Genomic DNA, 14,127 nt, shown 5'->3' with positions numbered 1-14,127 from the left:
AGTGTTCTATCCTCACGGAACTTCCCTTGTTACAAAGTTCCCCCAAACCCAATGTAAGTCGTTTTCTTAAGAAAATAATAACTTTGGTGAAGTTCCTTGTCAACACTTTTACAAATCTAAACAGATCACATTATCATGATCAAGGTAAAATTTCCTCATTGTGTCAGTGTACCAGAGGATTGCCAGTGTACCCTCAATTAATTTAAAAAAGCAAATGATCACTGCTTATTTAATGAGTGTCTGTAATGTAGTGATCATGGTGAAATGAACAGAGTAGCATTGCCGTTTACATCTAGGATCAAATCTCAGGACTACCACTTACCATAAGTGAAACTTTAGGTTTTTAACTTCTCTATACATCAGAGAGCTACAGAATTATAAAATGAATATTGTTAGACTCTCCAAAACTGACTTTCTTGGGTGCTTGAGCAACTTTACACTACCTCTCAATAGAGCTTCGCTTTTGTGGAATCAGTAAAATCCATAAATCAATTAGACAAAAATCAATGAATGAACAATTAGCTAAAAATCAGTTCATCCACTTTATCAGTTTACCAAAAACATGTTTCTTTAACTGCAAAGTATGGACAAAAGGAGAAAATAGTCCATGATAAGAGTGAAAATATTAGATACACGAGTTTTGATAGTTTTAAACATTTCTTTAAAATTTCAGCTGCCCAATTTTTTTTAGCATATAAAGAAATGTTCAATTTCGAGAAAGTTAAGGATAACAAGGCAGTTTCATCTCCTAATATATTATGCAAAAAGTAAAATTCATACTCAGTAACAAAAAATTTTTCATACAAAATTAGTATTACAGTGGTCCCCTCTTATTCACAGAGGATACATTCCAAGACCCTCAGTGGATGCCTAAAACTGTGGATTATACTGAACCCTATACATACTGTACTGCTTTTCCCTACATATATATACCTATGATAAAGTCTAATTGTTATAAACTAGGCACAGAAGGAGATTAACAATAATAATAAAACAACTATAATAATATACTGTAGTAAAAGTTATGTGAGTGTGGTCTCTCAAAATATCTTGTATGTGCTCATACTTCTTGTGATGATGTCAGATGGTAAGATACCTATGTGATGAGATGAACTGAGGTGAATGATGTAGGTATTGTGACACAGTGCTAGGCTACTCTTGACCTTCTGACAATACCTCAGGAGTTTCATCTGCTTCAGGTGATTCTGGATCATGAAGCCATGGCAATGTCCATGTTTGGATGTCAGGAGCAGAGAATGTCGTGGATGTGCTGGACCAAGACATGATTCATGTCCCAGGTAGGATAAAACAGGATGGCATGAGATTTTGTCATACTACTCATAATGAAGCATAATTTTAAATTTACAAATTGTTTATTTCTGGAATTTTTCTTTTAATATTTTTGAACAGTAGTTGACATCAGGTAACTGAAACTTTGGAAAGGGAAACTACAGATAATGCAGGGGCTACTGTACAAATCTGGTATACATGGACCATAAATTTGCTAAGAAACATTCTAGCAATTTTGCTTCTCAAAATTTAAAGTGCTTTTGAATCATTCAGGATCTTGTTTAGAAGGTCTGAAAAGAGGTCTAGGAGTCAGCATTTCTAAAAGGCCCTTAGTGATGCTGCTGATCTGCATACTACACTCAAATACTAGTTACTACAGTGACTTCTTCAATATGAAATAACGAAGTTTTGGCTATGAATTTTGAGAAATAAAAAATTAAAGTGAATGTGCCATTTAGGACATTGATAAAATAATGGTGAAGCTTTTAGAGATTGGCAAAATGAAAAATAACATTGTAAAAAAACTCAAAAGTGGACAGAGAAATCCCATCACACATAGAATGTTAAAATTTATCATTTTGGCTGCTAGAAATACAAAATTTGAGGAATTGAGAAGTACTAAAAATGACTAACATTATATTTAAAAGGTGATATTTAAAAGCATCTAAAACAGAAAAGAAATGGCCCCCAAATTCTTAATTATAAAGCTCTATAATTTTCATTTTAATTTGCTAATATTGGGATATTTCAAGTTACTTGGTTTGCAGAAAGATCTGACATGGAAGAATAAAATTACTGAAAGCAGTGTAAACAAAGTCATGATGCCTAGAAGAGATTACTTTAAAGAACAATATGATCCGTACTGCTTCATTTGTGAGCTGCCATCCTGTACTCCTAGCTGCCTACTAGACATTTCTACTCAGATGGCATGTCCAATTAAAAAAAGCATGTCCAATGCTCCACTGGCATGTCCAATTAAGTACTCCTGTACTGGAATTTATCACTTCCTCCTCTCCTCAGAGAACAAATCCGGTATTTCTTTTTCCTGTAGTTTTTCTTATTTATTTAACAAATGTTTATTGAGCACTCATATTTCTTAGGAATTATAGATACAAATATAATACAATTAGTTCTCAAGAGTTCACAATCTATTCATGCATATAGATGGAACAATTAAAATTATATAATGAAATGTCACATGTATTAAAGATGTAAACAAAGTGATGTACTTGGCAAGAAACGGCAAGCCATTTTACTCCATGGTAAACTTCCCAGTAAAGGTGACATTTTAATATGGGCCCTGATGAAACTATCCAAGCAAAGAAAGGAAGAAAGAAGTGCATTCTGGGAATAGAAATCAACATGATAGAAAGTTTGAAAGTTTATGAATTCCCAAAGAGTTTATAGTCTTATAATTGCTATTGTGTGGGATACATGATATAGAGTGATATAAGATGAAGTTGTATAAGTAGATTTGACCTAAATGACCTAGGAATAAAATGGACATTGATACCAGCAGATAATTATTCCTACAGAGAATAAAAATTACCCTTTTGATCTCCTTGTTCAAAATGTCCAGGATAAGTAGAAGCCCAAGGCCACTGCAAGACACAGCCTCTGATTCTGATTTCTCTCAACCTTGAAGATTGCTTCATATTTTTTAAGAGGTTAAAGAGGCTGATTTAGTTGCAAAGACACCAAAGCTGGAAATAATGTAAGTCAAGACAGTTCAGGTGACAGCTGTATTAGCTTTCTATTGCTGTGTAACAAATTCCTACAAACTTTGTGGCTTAAAACAATACATATTTACAGTTCACAGTTCTGTAGGTCAGAAGTCTGGGTAGGTCCAATTGGTTTCTCTTTGTGGGCTCTTACAAGGCTTAAATCAAGGTGTTGATCAAGTTGCATTCTCATCTAAAGGATCTGTAGAAGAATCTACTTCCAAGCTCATTCAGATCATCGACAGGATACACTTCCTTGTAATTGAAGGACTGAGATCCCCATTTTCTTGCTGGTTATTGACTAGAGATTGGTCTCAGCTCCTAAAGGCCCCTTTCAGGTCCTTTCCATGGAGTCCTCCTCATCTTCAAAGCTATGAACCACAGTCAAATCCTTCTCATGCTACCAGCTGGAGAAAGCTCTCTGCTTTTAAAAGGCTCATGTGACCAGGTTAGGCCCAGCAGGATAATCTATTTTAAAGTCAACTGATGAGTAACCTTAACTACATCTACAAAATTTATTTTGCCACGTAACCTAGCATAATTATGTAAGTAATACTAGAAACGGAAGGGTCCATGGAATCATCTTACAATTCTTCCTACCACAATAGTTGACTATGAGTATTGACATATACTTGTATAATGTATTTTATCAGGCCACAAAAACCTGAAGGTTAACACAGAATGTTTATATAGTTCTGTCTCTATCTACTTTGTGAAAACTATGATCTTCTCAAATTCCTCCTACCTCTGAGATTCCTTAGGGAGAATTTTATTTGTGCCTCCAAAAGTACCCTTAAGTGCCTTTTTCTTGCCTTTCTTTTTCAGATGTTTCATTGCCAAATTGCCATTTCTTGGCAGTCAAGAAAAATGTACTGAGCTGGGCATGATCCTAGTTGTAATAAACAAAGCAGTGTTCCTTTTCTCCAAGGAGCTTACATTCTCAAGTGACACATACATATATATAAGTAAGATAATGCAAATACTGATAAAAATTATGAAGATCAACAAGATACTAAATTAGCAAACCAAATTCAGCAACATATTAAAAGAATTATACACCATGAATGAGTGAAATTTATTCCTGGAATATGAATGGTTTAACAACTGAAAGTTAATTAATGTGATACACCCCATTAATAGAATGCAGGGACAAAATTACATGATCACCTTGATTAATACAGGAAAAAGCAGTTGACAAAATTCAATATACTTTCATAATAAAAATCACTCATAAGGCCGGGCACAGTGGCTCATGCCCGTAATCCCAGGACTTTGGGAGGCCCAGGCAGGCAGAGCACCTGAGATCAGGAGTTCGAGACCAGCCTGGCCAATATGGTGAAACCCCTTCTCTACTAAAAATACAAAAATTAGGTGGGAGTGGTGGCATGTGCCTGTAGTCCCAGCTACTCAGGAGGCTGAAGCACAAGAATTGCTTGAACCTGGGAGGCGGAGGTTGCAGTGAGCCAAGATAGCGCCACCTCAGTGACAGGGTGAGACTCAGTCTCAAAAAAAAAAAAAAAAAAAAACCACTCATACACTAGGAATGGATGAAAACTCCCTTAACATGATAAAAACCATATATAAAAAACCCACAGTTAATGTCATACTCAGTGGTGAAAGACCAAAACCCTTTCCCTTAAGGACAGGAACAAGGTAAGAATGCTTACTTGGGCCCACTATCTATTTAACATATTCTTTAATTTGGGATCATTAAGCTGGAGAGCACCCCTTCAATAATTAAGAGAGACACAAGATGGAAATAAAGATTTTACCTCTTGCAGGTCGTGACAGGTACATGGTATGACTGAAGGCCATACATATGAAGGTCAGAGAATGCAGGTAGCGGGAGAGGAAGAGGGACCCTTGGGCTAATACCTTTACTGGGTCTAGAGCATTATCCAAACAGATTTCTCTCAGGGAGTTTTAATTGATGGGTTTAAAACAAGCAGGTAAGAGTTCCGAGGTCATGCAACATAAAATCATCAGAATTTACAACATAGTATTGGAAGTTCTAGCCAGAGTAATTAGTTAAGAAAAAGAAAGATACGTTATACAAATTGAAAAGGTTTGAAGATGGCATGATTTGAAGATGGCATGATTTTATGTGTAGAAAACTCTGAAGATTCCACAAAAATACCTAGAGCTAATAAAGGAATTCAGGAAAGTTGCAGAATATAAAATCAATACACAAAAATTAGTTGCATTGCTATACACTAACAATGAACAATCCAAAAGGGAAATTAAGAAAACAATTGTACTTAATAATTGCATAAAAATAAAATACTTAAGAATAAATTTAACCAAGGAAGTGAACGATTTGTACACTGAAAACTACAAAACACTACCAAAAGAAATTAAGATATAAATGAATGGTAAGACATTGCATTGGATTGGAAGACTTAATACTGCTAACAGAATAATGTCATCCAAAGTGATCAACAGCTTCAATGTAATCCCTATAAAAATCCTAATAGTGTTTTTTTCTAGATAATAAGAAAAACTCATCCTAAAATTCACGTGGTATCTCAAAGGATCCCAAATAGCAAATAAATAAATAAATAAATAGACCAAAGTTGTAATACTTTCTGATTTTAAAAGTTACTACAAGTCTACAGTAATCAAAAGAATGTTATACTGACATAAAAACAGATATATAGACCAATGGAAGAGAATAGACAGCAAAGAAATAATATGACCAATTGATATTCAACAAGAGCAAGCACCAAGACCATTCACTGGGCAAAGGACAGTCTTTTCAACAAATGGCTCTGGGAAAACTGCATGTCCATATGCAAAAGAATGAAGATGAACCCTTACCTACACCACACTAAAAAATTCACTCAAAATGGATCAAAGACCTAAACGCAAAAGCTAAAAATATACAATCATTAGAAGAAAACATAACACCTACAGGAAAATCTTCATGACATTGCATTTGGCAGTGATTTCTTGGATATGATACTGAAAGCATAGGAAACAAAAAAATAGATAAATTGGACTTCATCAAAGTTTCTAACTTTTGTGCATCAAAGGACACTATTAAGAAAGTGAAAAGACAACCCACAGAAAGGGAGAAAATATTTGCAAATCATATATCTGATAAGGGATTAATATTCAGAATATATAAAGAACACCTACAACTCAACAACAAAAACCCAATTCAAAAATGGGCAAAGTATTTGAATAGAAAATTTTCCAAAGAAGATGTACTGTATAAACACATAATAAAATGCTCAATATAAGTAGCCATTAGGGAAATGCAAATAAAAACCACAATGTGGTACCACTTTACACCCATTAGGATAGTTATTATTAAAGCAAAGGAAAATAGCAAGTGTTAGCTAGTATGCAGGCAAATTGCAACCCATGCTTTGTTGGTGGGAATGTAAAATGGTGCAGATTATGTGGAAAACTGTTCGGTAGTTCCTCAAAAAGTTAAACATAGGATTACCACATGATCCAGCAACTTTATGTCTTGGTATATACCCAAAAGAATTGACAGCAAATGTAGTCCTAGCTACTCAGGAGGCTGAGGTGGGAGGATCACTTAAGCCCAGGAGACTGAGGCTGCAGTGAGCTACGGTTGCACCACTGCACTGCAGCCTGGGTGACAAAGCAAGACCCTGTCTCAAAAAAAGGTGAAAGAAAGAAAAGAGAGGGAGAAAGAAAGAAAAGAGAGGAAGAAAGGAAGAAAAGAGAGAAAGAAAAGAAAGAAAGAAAAAGAAAGAAAGAAAGAAAGAAAGAAAGAAAGAAAGAAAGAAAGAAAGAAAGAAAGAAAGAAAGAAAGAGAAAGAAAGAAAGAAAGAAAGAAGGAAAGAAGGAAAGAAAGAAAGAAAGGAGGGAGGGAGGGGGGGAGGGAAGGAAGGAAGGAAGGAAGGAAGGAAGGAAGGAAGGAAGGAAGGAAGGAAAAAAAATTGAAAGCAAGATCTTGAAGAGATATTTGTGCATCCATGTTCATAACAGCATTATTTACAATAGCCAAAAGGTGGAAGCAACCCAATTGTCCATTAATAATTGAATGGGTAACAAAATGTGGTATACACATACCATAGAATATTATTCAAGCTGAAAAAGGAAGGAAATTCTGATACATGTTACAACATGAATGAACCTTGAAAACATTATGCTAAGTGAAATAAGCCAGACACAAAAGGGCAAATATGGTATGATTCCACTTAGGTGAGGTATCTAGAATAAGCAAACTTACAGATACATAAAGTAGATTACAGGTTCCAGCAGTTGGGAGGAGAGGGGAATGGGGAATTATTTAATGGACACAATTTCTGTTTGGAATGATGAACAGTGGTGATTGTTCAATATTGTGAATATACTTAATGCCACTGAATTGTACACTTGAGAATGGTTAAAATGGGAAAGTTTATGTTATGTATATTTTACCACAGTAAAAAATATAAAGAAAATGAAATAGGGTAATGTGATGGAGAATGACTGGTGCATGTGATTTTGGTGAGCAATGTCAAGAAAGGCTCTGAGGTGACATCTTAACTGAGTTTCACTTATTACAGCTGTATAACAAATTATCCCAAAACATAGTGGCATAAAATAATCAGTTTTTGTGGTCATGGATTTGTGGGTCAGGAATTTGGACAGGGCACAGAGGGCATAGTTGTCTATGATGTCTGCCTGGTGCTCAGTTGGAAGGCTTGAAGGCTGGGGTTGAAGTCACCTATAGGCTCACTCAATTACAGATCTGGCAGTTGACCCTGGCTATCTGCTGAGTCCCTAGTTTTGCTATAGGCCAAAACATCCACAGGTTGTCTCTCCAGATGGCCTGGGCTTTCTCACGGTATGGTGGCTGGGTTCCAAAGGTGAGCATCCTGAGAGAGAGTCAGGTATCAAGTGACATCTCACTTCTTATAACCTAGCCATTGAAGTCATTCACTGGCACTCTGTCAAATACTATTCATGGATGCAGTAAAAATGTCCCAACCAGATTGGGAGGTCGAATGGGAGAATAGCCTTCACCTCCTACCAGAGACTAGCAAGGTTCTGGAAGAACATTTGGGACTGGAAATATTGCTGTGGCCATTTTTGGAAAATAGAATCTCCCACAGTTCTGAAGGATGAGAAGAGGCAACCATAGAAAGATCTGGGAGAAAGAGCATTCCAAGAAGAAGCCACAAAAAAGACCCCTCTCCTGCAGCCTCTCCTGTCTCAGAAAAGGCCTGTAATCAACTCTTGAGATCTTTTGTTACTTGTGTTACAAAGCAGGGATGTTCCCTTTGCCTTAAAGGACTGATAGAGATTTTTTTAAAGAAACAGCTCTTTGAGAAATTTTCCTCGGTCTTTATTACTGTTCCTTCTTTCTGTAGTTCAGGCAGCTGAGAAAGAGGATTGTATAAATATCAAACAGGATGTGGATATTCAAAATCATGCTTTACTTCAGCTATTGGCCCTCTGCCCTTCACATTTGCTACAAATCCACTTTCACGTCTTTTCTACAAGTTATTGACCCGTCATGCAGAAACCACCCATAACTGCCTGTTTCCTTTTTTGATAGTTGACTGCTGACAGCTTTCAAGCCACCCCTTCTTCCTTTCTATACTACATCTGGACAGCTGATAAGAAAACTTGGATGCTCTCTCCCTTGGTGTCCTAGCAAGGTGGGGGTGGGAGTTGTTCAAACTGTATAACCTCTACCTTGCATGGGAAACCCTTATCCCAGTCCAGTCCCCTAACCACCATAAAACTCTAAGCTAGAAACCCCTCCCTGCTTTCTCTCAATACATTTTCGGACTAGTTTGGGAACCTGCCATACTTTACCTATGAGTCTCATTGTGTGAATAATAAACCTTCTTACTCTTTTGGTGTGTGTGGAGTCATCAGTCTTGACATCTAAACCCAATTTTGGGTGATTGTGGGGCATCCATCCTGCCTTTGTGAGGTGCCATCCCACCACCCCAATGTGAGTCCTTGATTAAGCACAGCTCATGATTTCAACCGGAAATCTTCACACACAGATGTTAGGAATCAAATTGTTTCCTTATAGAAATTCTGGCTCTACTACGAAAGCACAGTGTAAAATTAAAACCATGCCTACTTGCTGGATTGGAACAAGACATACTGTTAAACCATGCATAATTACTTTGCTTCCTGTTCTTTTATTCTGTGGTCTATCAGTACTAGAAAGTGTTGGCAGTTGCTAAAGTTTTAAGAAATATGGCAGAATAAGTTAATGCTGAGAAAAAAAATAAATCCACTAACATTTCCTCCTGTCAACTATAATTATTAAATTTTTATTTCTGTCCAGCTGATGGTAGAGAGTTGTTCCCAGGAAAAATAGTTCGATACAACAAGAGAAAGGTCAGAGACATGTATCTATCTCTGGATTTATTGCTGTGAAGATAATGTGGTGAGGGGATGGAATGGGGGACCAACATGAAAGACCTCACAGTGGGATGGGACCTATATCTATATCCTGTCTTGAACACATCCTGTGCCTCAGATAGGCCCCTCCAGGCCATGGATGAACCCACCCCTGAATAGAGGTGAGGGGATTCATCTTGATTGTGGCCTCTGAGAAATGTAGTTCTGAGGAGAATAAACAGGGCCAAGGGAAATCTGGAACGACAGTTCTGAGGAGCTGATGGCCCCAGCACTGCCCAAGAAGACTGAAAATTAAAGGATGGGTCTATTGGTGAAATAAGGTATTTTCAGGGACCTCTTGTTGTTTGTGTCTTTATTTTCTTCACTGCGTCTCTTGGCAGACTCCCAGCAAGACAGTGGTACTATATTAATTGAAGAAAGTATAAACAAAGGTCAGTGGGACGTGAGCATTTAGCAATTATAGAAAAACATGAATACTCCTGACCCTGAAAGAGCAAGGGCAAAAGAAAAGTATATTCGTTTCCTATGAACACCGCAATAAATTGCCACAAATATGGTTGGTTAAAACAACAGAGATTTATTCTCATTAGTTTAATGCAGAAGTCTGAATTCAGTTTCACTGGGCCAAAATCAAGGTGTTGGCAAGTTCCAGGGAAGACACTATTCCTTGCCTCTTCCAGCTTGTGGTAGTTGCCAGCTTTCCTTGGCTTGTGGCTGCATCACTCCAATCTCTGCCTCCATTGTACCCTCCTCTTCTGTGTCTATCAGCAAATCTCTCTCTGCCTTCCTTCTTACAAGAATACATGTGCTTGCTTTTAGAGTCCACCCTGCTAACCAGGATAACCTCCTTATCTCAAGATCCTTAATCATACCTGCAAAGTCCTTTTTTTGACAAATAATATTCATAGTTTCCAGGGGTTAGTGTAACCAGACCCGGGGGGACGGGGAATAATACTGTGACTTGTCTCTTGTCCCATCCTATGCAGTTAAAAGGGTTCAAAACATGCCATCCCAAAATATGCTACTCTGGGATATTGACTATTTTGAATTAAAGGCACTTGAAATACAGCAGGTGTAAGAAGATCACTCTGACCTTAAATGCAGAAGATAAAATCCCCATGTGAAAGATGTCCTCCCTATACAAGAAGGAAAATTTAATTTTTGTCATCAAGAATGAGAAGTTGAGGCTGAGGGAAATCTATACAAACCCTTTTAAATTAATCCTTATCTTCCTAGTCACTTCTCCACCCAATTAACTTCTCTAGCCCAACCCCCTTTGCCTTGTCACATTTTCACAAGTTACTACTCTTTGTCCAATTCAGTATATAAGTGTTCAACTTTAACTGTTTCCTTTGGTCTTTATTTCCTTATGAAGGCTCTGTGCCACAAAAAAACTTGTATTAAATAAACGTGCATGTTTTTCTCCATTGATCTGACTTATGTCAATTTAATTCTTAGGCCCAGCCAAACAAACAAACAAACAAGTACCCTAAGAGGATAGAGGTAAAATTTGCCCCCCTGCCCACAGAGTCCATAGAGATCAGCCTTTTGCTGGGGCTCAGAGGAGAGTAAAGAATGCACGTGGAGGGGCAAAAAGAAAGAACAGTGCAAAGCTGTAACTAGGTGTGTAAGGAAATGAGGCATAATGGGAGTATCACTGAGGCAATCTATCATCCATCAACCATTCACTCATTTACTTAACAATATTTATTAAACCTTCGAGTTGGGGGCACCAGGCACCAGAGCACTACTGACTGATGAGAGCTCAGCCCACAAGAAGCTAACAACACAATCTGAAAAAGATAAGCACAAACACAGGGCACCCAAAGATAGAGGATAGTAAGCATCCAGAGAGGGACTTAGGTTAATGTTGCTGAGTGCAGAAAAGAGGGGAAGAACTTGCAGTGAAGCTGAGAAAGACTGCTTTAACCAGGCTGCTTCTCTAATGACTGCCAGGCTCTGCCAATATGATGAATACAGCAAAGTAGAAGCAAGTTTGTTGCAAAAGGAAGAGAGGCAAAGAATGCGATCTCTAATATGTAATTGTGGAGACAGAGGTCCTAACCCTATTACGTCTGTAGGTTCATGTACATATGTGTGTGCATTCATAACCACAATAATCAATGGATGGGGTATTCTGTGTAAGTGACCCAAGAAAGAAAGCAAGGAGGAAACCACAACACCTTTTATGACTTAGTTTCTGAGGTCACACACTGCCACATCCACTTTTTTCTATTCATTAGAAAGGGATCACTAAGTCCAGGCTACACTCCAGAGAAGGGAAGTTAAGCTCCACCCTTTGAAGAAAGTATCAGAGAATTTGTAAACATCTTCCAAACCACTACTGTACCTACCTGTTGCGAGGATTAGATAAGACAAAACTTAGAACAGTGCTGGGTTCACAGTAAGTACTACCTGTATAAGCTAATTTAGCTAATATTATTCTCCCAGTGTCCAGTCCAGGCTTTCCTGACAAGTTCTCCCTTCTGTGCGGAAGTTCCTGAAATTTTGAGAAGAGACCCTTTGTGTCTGCTGCTGAGGTGGGAAGGAGTACACAGCCTGCTCACTCACCAACATTTAGCCAGATTTCATGACTTAAATGAAAGTTGGGGGAGTATATGCCTTATCAGTATATCATAACTTTATTCATTTTCTAATATTCCCACAGGAAGACTTGGAGTATTATCTCCAATTCTGGAGATGAGAAAAACCGAGGCTCAGGTCTTATTATGTAATATCATATAACTAGTTATAACTGGCTAGTAGTACCACAGAAACTAGAAACATGGTTTTCCTGAGCCCGCGGCCTTTTCCCAGACCATGCCACTTGGTGAAACTAATATTTTAGTTTCACATACCTAATCGGTAAGTTACTTAGCATTTCGTTTCCTCAAATGTCTCTTGAGGCAGGGAGGTTTCAGGAAAGAGTTTCTTCCATTTACCAATGGAGTTTAGGTCAGATGGGAATAGATACAGAGATTCAGCAGACACGTCTTGTGTCCCAGACTTGACCTTTATTCACTGACACTAGATGCTATGTCCTTGGTCCATCTTTAAGTCCCAGAAGGAGGTGAACCTTGATCTTTGTAGGGAAGGAAGGGAGATTCCAATAAACAGGTGGATGGTGATTTTTAACATGGGAATCCTAGGAGTACCAGAGTAGGACCAGTTATTTCTTAGGACTTCATCCTTTTCCAAAAGAGAGTAAAGAGGCAATGGAAATAACTGCTTTGCCCACACAGATTAGAAGTGGAGAAAAAGATGAAAAACTGGGCTTTCACGCTAGAGCTTGGGTTATATTGTTTATTGAAGGGGGTCATGATCAGATGTTTTGGGGCAAGAGAACTCTGACAGCAATGTGAAAGTAGGAAAAGGAAGATTCAAGGCAGAGGCCAGTTTAGAAAGTTTTGGCAAAGTTGTGGCTGAGAGCTCATATTTGAATTAAGTCAGTGACAGGAGCAAAGGGGAGGAGATATTTCAGAGACGAATCTATAGGACTTGGTGACCAACTACATGTGTGGGTAAGAAAAAGAGAAGAGTTGTAAATAACACCAGATTTTGAGCCAAAAGGTTGGTACAGATGGTGAGGTAATTACCCTATTGGCATTTGGGACAGTTCCTGCCGTGCCAGACTGTACCAGACCTTTTAGGATGTTTATCATCATTGACTTCTGCTCACTAAATTTGAGTAGCACTCCCCAGCTATTGTGACCACCAAAATGCCCTCTTTTAGCTAGGTGACACCACCAAACATGGTAGCCAATAGAAAAAGCTGGATTGAAGATGGTTAGCTCCTTTTTGGACACATTAGTTTGTGGTGCCAACAGAATGTTGATATGGATCTGGAGATAACTAGGAAGTAGCTGGAAATGTGGGTCTTGAGCTCAGGAGAAAGGCCCTGTGCAGAGATGTAGGCCTAGTACACAGAAGTAATGGTTTAAGTTGCAGCAGAAAGAGACTAGAGAGAGACAGAGAAAAGATGCTAAAGACAGAACTTTGGAAAATGTCTGTACTCAAGAAACACAAAGAAGAGTCAAATAATGAGAAGTAAGTAAGGTAAGTCAGAGAACTAGAAGGGTAAAGCCCTCAAAAGCTAGATGAGAAAATTCCAAGGAAGGATTGGTGAGTGGTATACCATGCTACTGAGTTAGAATTTGTACCAGGAAGAATAACTTTACCAATTAGGGGTTAGTGGAGTCCTCAGAAAAGTTAAGTTTTGGAATAAATATGAACAGTCATGTGGTTCAAAAATCATAAAGTATAAAAATGAAAAACTTGTCACTCCTACCCCTGTTCTCCATCTGTCTAAGAACCCCAAGTAACCACTTTAATTATTTTGTTCATCCTTCCAGAGCTTTGGTAAAGACATAAGCAAATATAAATACACATTCTTGTTTTAATTCTGTTTTTGTTTTTTTTTTTTTAACATAGAGTGCTATATACCTGCTCTTTTTCACTCAATAACATGTTCTAGAAATCTTTTCATATAGAGAGTTCCTTCATTCTTTTTCATTAGCTATTTGTCATTTAGGGTTCTCTAGAGAAATTTGTAAGTTTGCCAGATATTCATGGAGTTACTACTCCTACCATCAACATATGAAATTGATTCTTTCTCCACAGTCTTGACAAAGACTATGTTGTCATTATTTAGGAATTTTTGCCTATCTGATTGGTGAAATGTTATCAGTGTAGTTTTAATTTTCCTTTCCCTAAGATAGAATATAATTAAGTTTCAGAGAGATAGGTCAAATTTAAGAGGCTATGGAAT

The 14,127-nt window shown here is 37.7% G+C and overlaps 1 long non-coding RNA gene across 4 annotated transcripts in view; it reads left to right on the top strand.

Annotated features, from left to right (window-relative positions):
- LOC110742968 overlaps positions 1–14,127 on the top strand; it is a 50,975-nt gene that overhangs the window by 8,745 nt on the left and 28,103 nt on the right. For 2 of the 4 annotated variants that reach the window (XR_004184249.1, XR_004184248.1), the window contains exons 2-3: positions 1,200–3,004; positions 8,533–11,763. This is a non-coding gene — a long non-coding RNA (uncharacterized LOC110742968). The remainder of the gene's footprint in view (positions 1–1,199; positions 3,005–8,532; positions 11,764–14,127) is intronic. The other 2 variants (XR_002521300.2, XR_002521299.2) reach the window with 2 other exon arrangements.

This window comes from Papio anubis, chromosome 6 (assembly GCF_008728515.1).
Source record: "Papio anubis isolate 15944 chromosome 6, Panubis1.0, whole genome shotgun sequence".
NCBI lineage: Eukaryota > Metazoa > Chordata > Mammalia > Primates > Cercopithecidae > Papio > Papio anubis.
This window is presented reverse-complemented; position numbering and strand designations above follow the sequence as displayed.